The sequence below is a fragment of the Oncorhynchus mykiss genome, chromosome 7 (assembly GCF_057628025.1).
Source record: "Oncorhynchus mykiss isolate SJ-2025 chromosome 7, ASM5762802v1, whole genome shotgun sequence".
In the NCBI taxonomy this organism is placed as follows: Eukaryota; Metazoa; Chordata; class Actinopteri; order Salmoniformes; family Salmonidae; genus Oncorhynchus; species Oncorhynchus mykiss.
The window spans coordinates 55,555,518-55,561,566 of record NC_143028.1 but is presented as its reverse complement, the minus strand read 5'-3'; the positions used below and the strand labels follow the sequence as shown (position 1 = coordinate 55,561,566).

At 42.3% G+C, this 6,049-nt stretch overlaps 1 long non-coding RNA gene across 1 annotated transcript; it reads left to right on the top strand.

Moving 5' to 3' along the window:
• The first annotated feature begins 657 nt into the window (after positions 1-657).
• On the top strand, positions 658-5,758 carry LOC110528156 (uncharacterized). The gene is made up of 3 exons (XR_002474204.3): positions 658-728; positions 902-1,098; positions 5,571-5,758. It is a non-coding gene; the product is annotated as an uncharacterized LOC110528156 (long non-coding RNA).
• Positions 5,759-6,049: the final 291 nt, after the last annotated feature.

Sequence of the window (6,049 nt, the reverse complement as noted above, 5' to 3'; positions counted from 1 at the left end):
GGGTAGTGAGGTCTGCACAACGCATCACCGGGGGCAAACTACCTGCCCTCCAGGATACCTACACCACCCGATGTTACAGGAAGGCCATAAAGATCATCAAGGACAACAACCACCCGAGCCACTGCCTGTTCCCCCTGCTATCATCCAGAAGGCGAGGTCAGTACAGGTGCATCAAAGCTGGGACCGAGAGACTGAAAAACAGCTTCTATCTCAAGGCCATCAGACTGTTAAACAGCCACCACTAACATTGAGTGGCTGCTGCTAACATACTGACTCAACTCCAGCCACTTTAATAATGGAAATTGGTGTAAAAAATGTATCACTAGCCACTTTATACAATGCCACTTAATATAATGTTTACATACCCCACAATACTCATCTCATATGTATATACTGTACTTTATACCATCTACTGCATCTTGTCTATGCCGTTCTGTACCATCACTCATTCATATATCTTTATGTGCATATTCTTTATCCCTTTACACTTGTGTATATGGTAGTAGTTGTGGAATTGTTAGGTTAGATAGATTACCCGTTGGTTATTACTGCATTGTCGGAACTAGAAGCACAAGCATTTCGCTACACTCGCATTAACATCTGCTAACCATGTGTATGTGACAAATAAATTTGATTTGATTTTGATTTGATAACAAGATGGAGCAGGGGAGGAGGAAAGCAAGGCCATTATGCTCAGAGGCCTGTCCCTCCAGATCAAAGAGGAAGATGTAGGTCATCTATATTCCTAACCACACGTTGATTTAACTACTCATAATACATGCTTCAAAGAGCTGCCGTATGCTGTATTGATGTGTAAAATAAGAAACATACATTGTGGACTGTGACCTCTCTTGAATATGGTGAACTATGGCCCACTGAAAGTCCCTCTCCTGTGTTTCAGATCTGAGCTGCTCTTGAGCAGCTGCAGGGATCCCAGCCTGTGGATATCCGGCTGATGAAGAAGAGGACATGTGGAGTTGTTGTCTGGAGTCTCCGATTCATTCAGCTCCAAACGCACCACCACCCTACACACGCCACCATGTCTACGATATCAATCATATTTGCCATATCAAAGGAATCTTCATCACACCTAAACTAGTGGGTCTTTTGTTTTGTGGATTGTTTTTATTTATGGATGTTAGATGAGATTGTAAGACCAGGTGATGGTGTGAACTTGTCCCTGTTTGTTAAAACATTTTACATCACATTTTATCTTGAGTGGCAATAATTCAAGTGTGGTCCAAGCACTGTCATCTACCCTCTTCAAAATAAATATCCCACTGTTTCACTTGTAATGAGTTGTGAAGCAGACTGTGACAGAGTTTGAATGTTATGCCAAAGCACTCTGACTAACACAACTCCCATCTATATTTGAATGCTGTCTCTAGGTATAAGCAGAGGTTTCGCCTTCATGGAGTTTATTCACTTGCAAGATGCTACCTGATGGATAGAGACCAATCAGGTTGCTTTAACAATCGTCAAGTCTAGATTTTGTCTTGGAGATCAGAGCCCAAAATAACAAAGAAATGACTTCAGAGACTGACCTTTGATATATTTGCTGTATAAGTGACCATTTGCTGAGAGCTGAGGGTCCTATATACAGTGCATTCGGAAAGTATTCAGACCGCTTCCTTCTTCCAGATTCTGTTACGTTACAGCCTTATTCTAAAATTGGTTAAATCGTTTTTTTCACCCCTCATCAATCTACACACACATACCCCATGATGACAAAACGAAAACAGGTTTTTAGAAATATATTAAAAATAATTATTATTCAAACCCTTTGCTATGGGACTTGAAATTGAGCTCAGGTGTATCCTGTTTCCACTGATCATCCTTGAGATGTTTCTACAACTTGACTGGAGTCCACCTGTGGTAAATTAAATTGATTGGACATGATTTGGAAAGGCACACACCTGTCTATATAAGATGCCACAGTTGACAGTGCATGTCAGAACAAAAAACAAGCCATGATGTCGAAGGAATTGTCAGTAGAGCTCTGGGGAAGGTTACCAAAACATTCCTGCAGCATTGAAGGTCTCCAAGAACACAGTGGCCTCAATCATTCTTAAATGGAAGAAGTTTGTAACCACCAAGATTCTTCCTAAAGCTGGCCGCCCGGACAAACTGAGCAATCGGGGGAGAAGGGCCTTGGTCAAGGAGGTGACCAAGACCCGAATGGTCACTCTGACAGAGCTCCAGAGTTTCTCTGTGGAGATGGGAGATCCCTCCAGAAGGACAACTATCTCTGCAGCACTACACCAATCAGACCTTTATGGTAGTGGCCAGACGGAAGCCACTCCTCAGTAAAAGGCACATGACAGCCCACTTGGAGTTTGCTAAAAGGCACCTAAAGGACTCAGACCATGAGAAACAAGATTCTCTGGTCTGATGAAACCAAGATTGAACTCTTTGGCCTGAATGCCAAGCGTCACGTCTAGAGGAAACCTGGCACCATCCCTACTGTGAAGCATGGTTGTGGCAGCATCATGCTGTGGGCATGTTTTTCAGCGGCAGGGACTGAGAGACTAGTCAGGATCGAGGGAAAGATGAACGGAGCAAAGTACAGAGATCCTTGATGAAAACCTGCCCCAGAGCGCTCAGGACTTCAGACTGGAGCAAAGGTTCACCTTCCAACAGGATAATGACACAAAGCCCACAGCCAAGACAACGCAGGAGTGGCTTTGGGACAAGTCTCGGAATGTCCTCGAGTGGCTCAGCCAGAGCCCGGACTTGAACCCGACCCCTGGAGAGACCTGAAAATAGCTGTGCAGTGACTCTCCCCATCCAACCTGACAGAGCTTGAGAGGATCTGCAGAGAAAAATTGGAGAAACTCTCCTAATACAGGTGTGCCAAGCTGGTAACACTATACTCAAGAAGACTCGAGGCTGTAATCACTGCCCAAGGTGCTTCAACAAAGTACTGAGTAACTAACGCTGCAGATAGCAATACTGGGTGATTTGAAAAGTCATAGCCAATCAATCAATAATATAATAATTATTTTCGCAAAAACGTTTCTTTAATTTACAATCTGTAGATGCTATGAGAATAGAAAGGTTCAGTACTTTTGTGAAGCATCACAGCACGTTTGAAAAATATATGGCAAATTGAAATGCAAAATGGATGGTGTTAAGATATAGATGGGAGGGGTTGAATGGAGCTGAAGGGTGGGACTAATAACAAGATAACCAATGTAAAACATAAGGTGTCTGTAAAAAGGTATATAGATTCAGAGATTTTGTGAAATAGCACAGTTACAAATAGAAATCAAACTGGATGGACATCCGAAGTAGAGGAAGGACTAAAAACAAACCAAATATAACTATTATAAAAATAGATTGTGTCTGTAAAATGTGTTTAATATGTATAAACTGAAGGTAGAAGTGTAAGTGTTATTGTTTATTAGTTTACTCCAATTGGGGGAGGGGTGGTAGGTTTGCGGGGAATAATAAAGGTATATTCTAAAAAGAAGTATGGATATGTATCTATGTATGTGTATACAGTGGGGCAAAAAAGTATTTAGTCAGCCATCAATTGTGCAAGTTCTCCCACTTAAAAAGATGAGAGGCCTGTAATTTTCATCATAGGTACACTTCAACTATGACAGACAAAATTAGAAAAAAAAATCCAGAAAATCACATTGTAGGATTTTTTTATGAATTTATTTGCAAATTATGGTGGAAAATAAGTATTTGGTCAATAACAAAAGTTTATCTCAATACTTTGTTATATACCCTTTGTTGGCAATGACAGAGGTCAAAGTTTTCTGTAAGTCTTCAAAAGGTTTTCACACACTGTTGCTGGTATTTTGGCCCATTCCTCCATGTAGATCTCCTCTAGAGCAGTGATGTTTTGGGGCTGTTGCTGGGCAAAACGGACTTTCAACTCCCTCCAAAGATTTTCTATGGGGTTGAGATCTGGAGACTGGCTAGGCCACTCCAGGACCTTGAAATGCTTCTTAAGAAGCCACTCCTTCGTTGCCCGGGCGGTGTGTCTGGGATCATTGTCATGCTGAAAGACCCAGCCACGTTTCATCTTCAATGCCCTTGCTGATGGTAGGCTTTGTTACTTTGGTCCCAGCTCTCTGCAGGTCATTCACTAGGTCCCCCCGTGTGGTTCTGGGATTTTTGCTCACCGTTCTTGTGATCATTTTGACCCCACGGGGTGAGATCTTGCGTGGAGCCCCAGATCGAGGGAGATTATCAATGGTCTTGTATGTCTTCCATTTCCTAATAATTGCTCCCACAGTTGATTTCTTCAAACCAAGCTGCTTACCTATTGCAGATTCAGTCTTCCCAGCCTGGTGCAGGTCTACAATTTTGTTTCTGGTGTCCTTTGTCAGCTCTTTGGTCTTGGACATAGTGGAGTTTGGAGTGTGACTGTTTGAGGTTGTGGACAGGTGTCTTTTATACTGATAACAACTTCAAACAGGTGCCATTAATACAGGTAACGAGTGGAGGACAGAGGAGCCTCTTAAAGAAGAAGTTACAGGTCTGTGAGAGCCAGAAATCTTGCTTGTTTGTAGGAGACCAAATACTTATTTTCCACCATAATTTGCACCTATGATGAAAATTACAGGCCTCTCTCATCTTTTTAAGTGGGAGAACTTGCACTTGCACATTGGTGGCTGACTAAATACTTTTTTGCCCCACTGTATGTAAGAATGTGTCTGTATATGTATGTATGTATATGGATATATATATATGTAAGAATGATAGCACGTGATAGCTGATTCGAGTGTCCCGGATTTACATTGACTATGTTACGTCTAGTTATTGAGTCCAGTCTTTGTTCTTGCTCCTGGAGACTGAATATTAGGAGGTAAGAATCCATTTAGAGCCATGTCTACTACACAGTCCATCTTAACACTACAACTAGTGACTCAGACTGTCTGATCGATATGGTGGACTCAACATGGTGTGTGTATCTTATTAATGGCAGCTACACCAAGAGTAAAGGCCCTGAAGCAGGTGTCCCAGACCGCACAGGTCTAAAAGCACCACCTCAGCCAGCCTGCCATACAAATAGGGCTTAATGGCTCACAATATTCATGCTGCTTGTTATGAACATGCTGCTCAGTCTATATGATGTACATGAAATACTGTGTGTTGTCACAATAATTATGAGTGCAGCAAGTTGAACATTTGGTGGTGGTGTTTTCCCACCAACAAATGCACCAAATAGTTAGGCAGATTGACACAGCAGCACAGGCTGCCAGTTCCAGTGTTGATACCTCTTCACTTAAAACAGCAGCCACCTTGGCAACCCTCACTGGAGTTGCCTCTTTCACTTCACTGATAGCTCATCTGGTAAGATTATATATTGGAATTCCCTATTATGTTTGAACGTCATTTACAATACATTGAATACCCAGAGATTCAATACACATTTTTTGTTGTTGTTTTAAACTAGTTGTTCCTAACACCTCCGCTTACCAATACAATGAGTCATCTGGGTACTACTTCAATCCACAGACAGCTCTGTACTATGACCCTAACACACTTCTGCTTTATCAGAAAATGGATAATGAATAATATATCAGATATTATGTATATATTTCTCCCTGTAGTACTACTACAACTCCCAGACCCAACAGTACCTATTCTGGAACAGTGAGACACAGACCTACATCCCTGCAGCAGCAGAAACCACACAACAGCTGCAGATTCCATTTGAGAACAGGCCTCTTCAGAAGCCTCATCAAGCAAATAATCACAGGAGAAAAAGGACAAGCCCAAGAGCAAGTCTGCCCAGCAGGTAACAGACAGACAGACAGAAAGACAGCGACACCCCCTACAGACAGAGGGAAGTCCCATACTGAAGCACTAGTGCCTATAGTGAGCTACAGTAATAATAAGTGTTCTCTACCATCTCAGATAGCTAAAGACATTGAGCGCTGGGCCAATAGACTGAACAAGCAGGAGGAGAGCTTCAAGAGCAGCTTCCAGGGCCTGGGGCAGGACAGGGATGAGGACAGGAGAGAGGCTGCAGCTGCCAATACAGGCTTCTCCACTTTCTTTGAGAAAAAGTGACTTATGATTGATTATA